This window comes from Bos indicus, chromosome 22 (assembly GCF_029378745.1).
Source record: "Bos indicus isolate NIAB-ARS_2022 breed Sahiwal x Tharparkar chromosome 22, NIAB-ARS_B.indTharparkar_mat_pri_1.0, whole genome shotgun sequence".
Classification (NCBI taxonomy): Eukaryota; Metazoa; Chordata; class Mammalia; order Artiodactyla; family Bovidae; genus Bos; species Bos indicus.
Genome location: NC_091781.1, coordinates 6,848,503 through 6,859,133, shown reverse-complemented (window position 1 = coordinate 6,859,133; position 10,631 = coordinate 6,848,503). Strand labels below are relative to the sequence as shown.

At 42.9% G+C, this 10,631-nt stretch overlaps 1 protein-coding gene across 3 annotated transcripts in view; it reads right to left on the bottom strand.

The window, feature by feature from the left end:
- Positions 1 to 10,631, bottom strand: part of CMTM7 (CKLF like MARVEL transmembrane domain containing 7) — a 124,698-nt gene that overhangs the window by 18,526 nt on the left and 95,541 nt on the right. The window lies entirely within an intron of this gene.

The following is a 10,631-nucleotide window of genomic DNA, read 5'->3' as shown; positions in this document are numbered from 1 at the left end:
ACTGATAATAGAAGCAAGGCCCGATGCTGTAAAGAGCAATATTGCATAGGAACCTGGAATGTTAGGTCCATGAATCAAGGCAAATTGGAAGTGGTCAAACGAGATGGCAAGAGTGAATGTCGACATTCTAGGAATCAGCGAACTAAAATGGACTGGAATGGGTGAATTTAACTCAGACAACCATTATATCTACTACTGAGGGCAGGAATCCCTCAGAAGAAATAGAGTAGCCATCATGGTCAACAAGAGAGTCTGAAATGCAGTACTTGGATTCAATCTCAAAAACGACAGAATAATCTCTGTTCGTTTCCAAGGCAAACCATTTAATATCACAGTAATCCAAGTCTACGCCCCAACCAGTAACACTGAAGAAGCTGAAGTTGAACGCTTCTATGAAGACCTAACAAGACCTTTTTGAACTAACACCCAAAAAAGATGTCCTTTTCATTATAGGTGACTGGAATGCAAAAGTAGGAAGTCAAGAAATGCCCGGAGCAACAGGCAATTTGGCCTTGGAGTACGGAATGAAACGGCAAAGGCTAAGACAGTTTTGCCAAGAGAACACACTGGTCATAGCAAAAACCCTCTTTCAACAACACAAGAGAAGACTCTACACATGGACATCACCAGATGGTTAACACCGAAATCAGATTGATTATATTCTTTGCAGTCAAAGATGGAGAAGCTCTATACAGTCAGCAAAAAACAAGACCGGGAGCTGACTGTGGCTTAGATCATGAGCTCCTTATTGCCAAATTCAGACTTAAATTGAAGAAAGTAGGGAAAACCACTAGACCATTCAGGTATGACCTAAATCAAATCCCTTATGATTATACAGTGGAAGTGAGAACTAGATTTAAGGGACTAGATCTGATAGAGTGCCTGATGAACTATGGAATAAGGTTCGTGACATTGTACAGGAGACAGGGATCAAGACCATCCCCATGGAAAAGAAATGCAAAAAGCAAAATGGCTGTCTGGGGAGGCCTTACAAATAGCTGTGAAAAGAAGAGAAGCGAAAAGAAAAGGAGAAAAGGAAAGATACAAGCATCTGAATGCAGAGTTCCAAAGAACAGCAAGGAGAGATAAGAAAGCCTTCCTCGGCAATCAATGCAAAGAAATAGAGGAAAACAACAGAATGGGAAAGATTAGAGATCTCTTCAAGAAAATAAGAGATATCAAGGGAACATTTCATGCAAAGATGGGCTCGATAAAGGACAGAAATGGTATGGACTTAACAGAAGCAGAAGATATTAAGGAGAGGTGACAAGAATATGCAGAAGAACTGTACAAAAAAGATCTTCATGACCCAGATAACCACAATGGTGTGATCACTCACCTAGAGCCAGACATCCTGGAATGGGAAGTCAAGTGGGCCTTAGAAAGCATCACTACGAACAAAGCTAGTGGAGGTGATGGAATTCCAGTTGAGCTATTCCAAATCCTGAAAGATGATGCTGTGAAAGTGCTGCACTCAATATGCCAGCAAATTTGGAAAACTCAGCAGTGGCCACAGGACTGGAAAAGGTCAGTTTTCATTCCAATCCCAAAGAAAGGCAATGCCAAAGAATGCTCAAACTACCGCACAATTGCACTCATCTCACACGCTAGTAAAGTAATGCTCAAAATTCTCCAAGCCACGCTTCAGCAATACGTGAACCGTGAACTTCCAGATGTTCAAGCTGGATTTAGAAAAGGCAGAGGAACCAGAGATTAAGTTGCCAACATCTGCTGGATCATGGAAAAAGGAAGAGAGTTCCAGAAAAACATCTATTTCTGCTTTATTGACTATGTCAAAGCCTTTGACTGTGTGGATCACAATAAACTGTGTAAAATTCTGAAAGAGATGGGAATACCAGACCACCTGATCTGCCTCTTGAGAAATTTGTATGCAGGTCAGGAAGCAACAGTTAGAACTGGACATGGAACAACAGACTGGTTCCAAATAGGAAAAGGAGTTTGTCAAGGCTGTATATTGTTACCTGCTTATTTAACTTATATGCAGAGTACATCATGAGAAATATTGGGCTGGATGAAGCACAAGCTGGAATCAAGATTGCTGGGAGAAATATCAATAACCTCAGATATGCAGATGACACCACCCTTATGGCAGAAAGTGAAGAGGAACTAAAAAGCCTCTTGATGAAAGTGAAAGAGGAGAGTGAAGAAGTTGGCTTAAAGCTCAACATTCACATGGCATCTGGTCCCATCACTTCATGGGAAATAGATGGGGAAACAGTGGAAACAGTGTCAGACTTTATTTTTTGGGGGCTCCAAAATCACTGCAGTTGGTGACTGCAGCCATGAAATTAAAAGACGCTTAGTCCTTGGAAGAAAAGTTATGACCAACCTAGATAGCATATTCAATAGCAGAGACATTCATTACTTTGCCAACAAAGGTCCATCTAGTCAAGGCTATGGTTTTTCCAGTGGTCATGTATTGATGTGAGAGTTGGACTGTGAAGAAAGCTGAGCACTGAAGAATTGATGCTTTTGAACTGTGGTGTTGGAGAAGACTCTTGCGAGTCCCTTGGACTGCAAGGAGATGCAACCAGTCCATTCTAAAGGAGATCAGCCCTGGGATTTCTTTGGAAGGAATGATGCTAAAGCTGAAACTCCAGTACTTTGTCCACCTCATGCGAAGAGTTGACTCATTGGAAAAGACTCTGATGCTGGGAGGGATTGGGGACAGGAGGAAAAGGGGATGACAGAGGGTGGGATGGCTGGATGGCATCACTGACTCGATGGACGTGAGTTTGAGTGAACTCCGGGAGGCCTGGCGTGCTGCGATTCATGGGGTCGCAAAGAGTCGGACACGACTGAGCGACTGAACTGAACTGAACTTGACCCTCCGTGGTGTAACACAGTGGTGACATGTCCAGGCGTCATCTGCTTGTACAACGATGTCTGTGTCTCCAAGGATTTCCACAGAAGCCCCTTGGTAGACTTCACCTGTTTTACTAGGAGCCATTAAATGCCTATTTCCAAATCAGTTATTAACATGGAGACAGAATTTCTGCGACTGGCTTAAAGTCATCAAGATCCCTCCCCTTCGGTTGTGAATACCCTGTGAAGCACATAGCCTTCTGATAGCTAAACAAAACTGGTTCTGTTAGCAAGAGAAAGGACCATGGGTTAGGGATCAACAGTATCTGTCCTCCTGTTTAAGAAATTGGGGGAGGCCTGTCTAACTGACAGCAGTTTAAAATAGAAAATTGTAATTATACTAAATTACAATTCTACAAATGTGAACCACAGGAAATTGGTTTAATAAACGGTGGGCAGTAGTATTCTTTCCCTGATACCACGCCATTTGGTAACTTGGTTTGGCCGCACCATGCCGCATGTGGGGTCTTAGTTCCCCAGCCAGAGAGGCAACCTGTGTCCTGCAGTGGAAACACCATCTTTTTAACCACTGGACTGCCACGAAGTCCCTGGCTACTTTTATTTTTAATTTTTGAAATATGTCAGGCACTGGCAGTACAGGATAATGCCTGTTGTAGATATCACCCAGCTTTAGTAGAGCATAACATTTTGCCATTCTTTGCTTTAAGGGTCCCCGTTTAAAGAGAAAATGAAGTTATCGTTTTTAGTACCACCACCATCTTACTCTTCGCTTTTCCAAAGGTCAACACGATTTTGAATTTGGTGGACACCCTTCCTGTTTTTCTGGTCTGCACTGTGTACAGATGTAGCCACAGTGTGCAACATGTGTAGTCGCTTTTTCCGTCAATAGCATTCTGAAGTCCATCTGATACATGTAACTGGCTGGCTGATTTTTGCCACTTGGTATTTCATTGAACGTATATGCCGCAATTCACTTGTCATTTCTCTGTTGATAGAAACATTTTAAATTCTTGATCATGTCAACCAGTACAGCACCGAATAAACATACTTGAACATTCTGTGTGCATGTGCTGGGTGTGTATTTAGAAATGAAATTGTTGGGTCGGGGGTATATGCAATTTCAACATAGCTGCTGCTGCTAAGTCACTTCAGTCGTGTCCAACTCTGTGCGACCCCATAGACGGCAGCCCACCAGGCTCCCCCGTCCCTGGGATTCTCCAGGCAAGAGTGCTGGAGTGGGGTGCCATTTCCTTCTCCAATGCATAAAAGTGAGAAGTCAAAGTGAAGTTGCTCAGTTGTATCTGACTCTTCTCGACCCCATGGACTGCAGCCTACCAGGCTCCTCCGGCCATGGGATTTTCCAGGCAAGAGTACTGGAGTGGGGTGCCATTGCCTTCTCTGTTCAACATAGCTAAATACTTCAAATGGGTCTGCAAGGTGGTGGAACCACTTGGATTATATTCTCATTGGCAATGTGCATACTGGGTTCCTCCCTCTTGTCTCGCGTTTAATCTCAGACAGTCTATTACGGCCAGTCTAGCACTGAAACAGCCTCGTTTTAGTTTACATTCCCTGTGGACATGTACACGTATGTATGCATTAAACAGTAAGTAACGCGCTAAACAAACTGCCCTTCCCACCCCCACTAAACGCTATGCTCCGTATGCCTATAGCATCATGCCAAACCCCCAAAACAAGGCAAAAAATACAAACACACAGACTTTATTAGTGGATCTATTTAACAAACATTTTAATGCTCAAAGGAAAACAGAGCTAGAAAATAACCCCAAACATACCAATGAATTACTTAGTTCTAGGGAAGTGTCGAGTGTATGTTTTACCAAAGTAAGTTAAAAAATCAACACTCAATTCAACATAAATTATATAGATCAACCATACATAAGCTATGTTATTACATAAAATATACAAACTCACCTGTTAATGTAGCTAAAATACTTAAAAGGAAGACACTGAATTCCATTAACATGGGTTTGCTCCCAGCCTGCTTGTTTTTAATAAAATTGTTCACGCAAGCATCATGAAGATTAAAAGGAGCCAGTATCAAGCACATGAAGATAGTAGCTCACGACGCCCGGCTTACTCACAGCCCCAAGGGAAACAGCAGCAATCAAAATTAAGCCATAAATGAAGTCTGAGTAAGTTTATCTAGGGGTGGTAAATTTCCTGTCAGCCACCATTAGTCATACAAGTAATCCAAATTAATAGAAAAGACCACTATAAAGTGTACCAGAATAACCACCACAACAAACACGTTCTAAGCCTTAAAAAGCCATAGCAGAAAGAAACTGAAAGTGACTTTAATGTTTCCTGAGTACAGGACAGCTGAAACCCAAACTAGAACTAGATACCCCGCTACACCAAGCCCTGAACCCAAATAGTTACAGTAACAAAAGTATTCACCAGAATACCACTAGCAATAGCTTCACACTTAGGAATTAGCAGAGCTTTACACATGTAAAGGAGTCTGTTCTATAATCGATAAACACAGGTAAACCTCATCAGCGCTTGCTAATCCAGTCCATATGCTGCCATCTTCAGCAAACCCTAAAAATGAACTATAGCAAGCATATTCAGAGTACATAAAAACACAGGGTCAGATGTGTAAGTTACAGGATGAGGAGAAATGGGCTACATTTTCTATTTCAAGAACTTACTTCCTATGACAAAAAAGTTTTCATGAAACTGAAAACCAAACGATTTAGTAGTAAATTCAGAATCGAGTGCTTAATTGAATCAGGCCATGAAACACACACACACTGCCCATCACGCTCTTCAAGTATTACATTAACCCATAAACCACTTAACGGACTAGGAGAGGAAGGAAGTCGTAACAAAGTAGTGAAAGTGAAAGTCGCTCAGTCGCGTCCGACTCTGTGACCCCATGGGCTATACATAGCCCATGGAATTCTCCAGGCCAGAGTTCTGGGGTGGGTAGCCTTTCCCTTCCCCAGGGGATCTCGCCAACCCAGGGATCAAGCTCAGGTCTCCCACATTGCAGGCGCATTCTTTACCAGCTGAGCCAGCAGGGAAGCCCAGCAGACCAGAAAAGGTGCTTGGAGAAATCAAAGTATAGCTTAGAGCACCTAGCTCACACCCAGGAGAATGCATGATTCACAAATACCCTGAACTAAATCCAGTCCCAACCACCCACACATTCAATTACTACCAGTTATAGAAAACATTCACCCAGTACCTAAAGCACAGGAGATAATGACCCAGCAATCCCACTCCTGGGCATATACCCAGAAAAAACCATAATTCAAAAAGACAGGCACCCCAACCCTCACTGCAGCACTATTTACAACAGCAGCACACGGGAACAATGTCCATCGACGTGGTGGGCAAGGCAGCCACGGGACGTGCACAGGGGGCATTAGGCAGAAAGGAGCCGAACTGGGCTACCGACGGAGACGTGGCCTAGGGACGGGCACACAGCGAAGTAAATCCGAGAAAAACATCACATTGATGCACTTACGTGGGATCTAGAAAAAATGGTACAGATGATCTTATTTGCAAAACAGAAAGAGAGACACAGGACACAGAACAAATGTGTGGGCACCAAGGGGGCCCGGCTGAGGGTGGGGGACGAACTGGAGACTGAGGTTGATCTCTCTCTTATGCCTAACGTCAACAGTATATAACTAATGACAAGCTACTGCATAGCTCAGGAAACCCAGTGCTCCGTGATGACCTAAATGGGAAGGGCATCCAAACAAAAGGGGATATGTGTATACGTACAGCTGATTCACTTTGCTCTGCAGCAGAAATTAACACAACACTGCAAAGCAACTATACGCCAATAAAAATTACTTTAAAAAGTTAAGTATAGGAGACAGAAATTCAAAATGTTTTTGGCATTAGGCTTCCTCAGTGGCTCAGCAGTAAAATTTGCCTGCAATGCAAGAGACCCGTGTTCCATCCCTGGGTCGGGAAGATCCGCTGGAGAAGAGAATGGCAACCCACTCCTGTATTTTTGCCTGGAGAATTCCATGGACAGAGGAGCCTGGTGGGCTACAGTCCATGGGGCTGCAAAATAGTCAGACGTGACTGAGCAACTGAACAACAAAAAATGTACTGTAAGGGAGTGATGAAAGAAATAGTAAAAGTAATAAAAACCAGAGCTTATCCCTTTTACTTTTGCATAATTTAACTAGTAAATATTTAACAAAGAGAATTTAAGTTAAATGCTCCAAAACCAGATGAGCTCATCAGTTTCCCCGAAGAGATTCATCTGTGCGGCAAAATAGAAGATTTGTAAGTAGTCGTGGTAAGCCAAACAAGCCTGTGAAAGCTGGCTGTCCAGAAAAGAACTTTAGTTCAACTTTAAAAATTACTCAAAAAAAAAATAATAATAATAATAAAATAAAATAAAATAAAAATTACTCAAAAAACTATAACTTAAATGTTCATCCTAAAAGGTACAGCTTTTTAGAAACAGTCTACAGCCGTATCTAGCCATCAGTTAAGAAAGCATTCAACATTATCTTAATACCAACGGCAAATTAATCAACTCCTAGTTTAACCCTGAACTAATCTTAATTTATAGAAGCACTGATGTTAATATGAATAAGAAGCAGTGTGAGCATAAGCTTACATCACTGACTAATACTATACTGATCATAGTAAGTAACACTAAACCAATAGTAAACTATTTATCAAATATATTGTTAAACCAACACAGGTAGGCACCTATGGGAAGATTTTAAAAAATAAAAGGAACTTGGCAAACATAAGCTGGGCCTGTTCACACTACCCCTAGCATAACGATCTCGAGAGGCGCCGCCTGCCACCGACGTCAGGAAGACGGGCGGTGCCCTCACCGTGTGAGACAGCGACCGATCTGCTCTCTAATACGGACTTGTGTGCATGGCCACGGGAAGGCTTCCCTGCCTCTTACTCTCAGTCAGTGAGACTGACCTTCCTGTGAAGAGGCGGGAATGACAAAATAAGACAAGACCCTGTGGTTTTAATTAACTGCAAAAATTAAACCATTAATGGCTAACGATTTCATATGGGTCAACAATTTTGGTTGGGGTGACCTCGAAGAATAAAAAGCCTCCAAGTGATTAAACTCTACACCTAGTGGTCAGAATAACGAAACATCTTTTGATCCCAAAACTCAAGAGAACTGGCTGCCCTATGGCTAACAAAACAGCCTTATTCTAGAGTTCCTAGCAACAGCAGCGTGTACGACCAGTGTCAGCTCAGGACACCCCAGTGATATAACCACTATGATCATCTGTTCAATGATTAAAGTCCTATGTGATCTGAGTTCACATAGAGCCATCCAAGTTGATCTCCATCTGTGCTGGATTTCTCCCAGTATGAAAGGACACGAGAAATAAGCCTACCTTACAAAAGTGCTTTAAAAATAATTAAGGATATAATTTTAGTGTAATTAATTCATAATTACTCTGCCCAAGAAAAGGGTTTGTTAGGGTGACAGAGCCCTGTAATTTCGTAAAACTTAAACTTTTATAATCAGAGGTTGCACTCCTCTCCCTTAATAAAATGTTTCTTAATATTTAATCCAGTTCTTCTAGACATGGCATTCCTTGAGTCAGTTCAGTTCAGTCACTCAATTGTGTCTGACTCTTTCTGACCTCATGGACTGCAGCACGCCAGGCATCCGTGTCCATCACCAACTCTCAGAGCTTGCGCAGACTCATGTCCATCGAGTCAGTGATGCCATCCAACCATCTCATCCTCTGTCGTCCCCTTCTCCTCCTGCCTTCAATCTTCAAAAGCATCAGGGTCTTTTCAAATGAGTCAGTTCTTTGCATCAGGTAGCCAAAGCGTTGGAGCTTCAGCTTCACTGTCCGTCCTTCTAATGAATACTCAGGACTGATCTCCTTTAGGATGGACTGATTGGATCTCCTTGCAGTCCAAGGGACTCTCAAGAGTCTTCTCTAATCAGATCAGATCAGATCAGTCGCTCAGTCGCGTCCGACTCTTTGGGACCCCATGAATCGCAGCACGCCAGGCCTCCCTGTCCATCACCAACTCCCGGAGTTCACTCAGACTCACGTCCATCGAGTCAGTGATGCCATCCAGCCATCTCATCCTCTGTCGTCCCCTTCTCCTCCTGCCCCCAATCCCTCCCAGCATCAGAGTCTTTTCCAAAGTCGCACGAGGTGGCCAAAGTACTGGAGTTTCAGCGTTAGCATCATTCCTTCCAATGAATGCCCAGGACTGATCTCCTTCAGAATGGACTGGTTGCATCTCCTTGCAGTCCAAGGGACTCTCAAGAGTCTTCTCCAACACCACAGTTCAAAAGCATCAATTCTTTGGTGCTCAGCCTTCTTCACAGTCCAACTCTCACATCCATACATGACCACAGGAAAAACTACAGCCTTGACTAGACTAACCTTTGTTGGCAAAGTAATGTCTCTGCTTTTGAATATGCTATCTAGGTTGGTCATAACTTTCCTTCCAAGGAGTAAGCGTCTTTTAATTTCATGGCTACAGTCACCATCTGCAGTGATTTTGGAGCCCCCAAAAATAAAGTCTGACACTGTTTCCACTGTTTCCCCATCTATTTCCCATGAAGTGGTGGGACCAGATGCCATAATCTTTGTTTTCTGAATGTTGAGCTTTAAGCCAACTTTTTTACTCTCCTCTTTCACTTTCATCAAGAGGCTTTTGAGTTCCTCTTCACTTTCTGCCATAAGGGTGGTGTCATCTGCATATCTGAGGTTATTGATATTTCTCTCGGCAATCTTGATTCCAGCTTGTGTTTCTTCCAGTCCACTACTGTTCAAAAGCATCTATTCTTTGGTGCTCAGCTTTCTTTATGGTCGAACTTTCACATCCATACATGACTACTGGGAAAACCATAGTCTTGACTAGACGGACCTTTGTTGGCGAAGTAATGTCTCTGCTTTTTAATATGCTGTCTAGGTTTGTCATAGCTTTTCTTCCAAGGGGAGCAAGCGTCTTAATTTCATGGCTGCAGTCTACTCCATTCTATTATCCAATGTGTGTGTGCTGAGTCGCTTCAGTTATGTCCAACTCATTGTGACCCTATGGACTGTCCTCTGTCTATGGGGATTCTCCAGGCAAGAATACTGGAATGGTTATCATGCCCTTCTCCAGGGGATCTCCCTGACCCAGAGATCGAACCTGCATCTCCTGTTGTAGGTGGATTGTCCACCCATTGAGCCACCTGGGAAGCCCCTCTATATCATCTATGTCATCCAGATGAGCCTCAAACTCAAAATATGCACTAACTAGATTCCTATAAGCAGAAACACAGACAATTTCACAGGAAGCATCAGTAGCAATTAGCCTTTTACCATTTTCTTTTTTCATCAAGCCACTGCACAGCTTGCAGAATCTTAGTTCCCTCACCAAGGACTGAACCTGGGGCCCCGGCAGTTAGAGTATTAGTCGTAACCACTGGACTGTGAGGAAATTCCCCTTTTATCAAAATCAATGCAGATGGTGACTGCAGTCATGAAAAGGCACTTACTCCTTGGAAGGAAAGTTATGACCAACCTAGATAGCATATTAAAAAGCAGAGACATTACTTTGTCAACAAAGGTCCGTCTAGTCAAGGCTATGGTTTTTCCAGTGGTCATGTATGGATGTGAGAGTTGGACTATAACGAGGGCTGAGCACCAAAGAATTGATGCTTGTGAATGGTGGTGTTGGAGAAGACTCTTGAGAGTCCCTTGGACCACAAGGAGATCCAACCAGTCCATCCTAAGGGAAATTGGTCCTGGGCGTTCATTGGAAGGACTGATGTTAAAGCTGAAACTCTA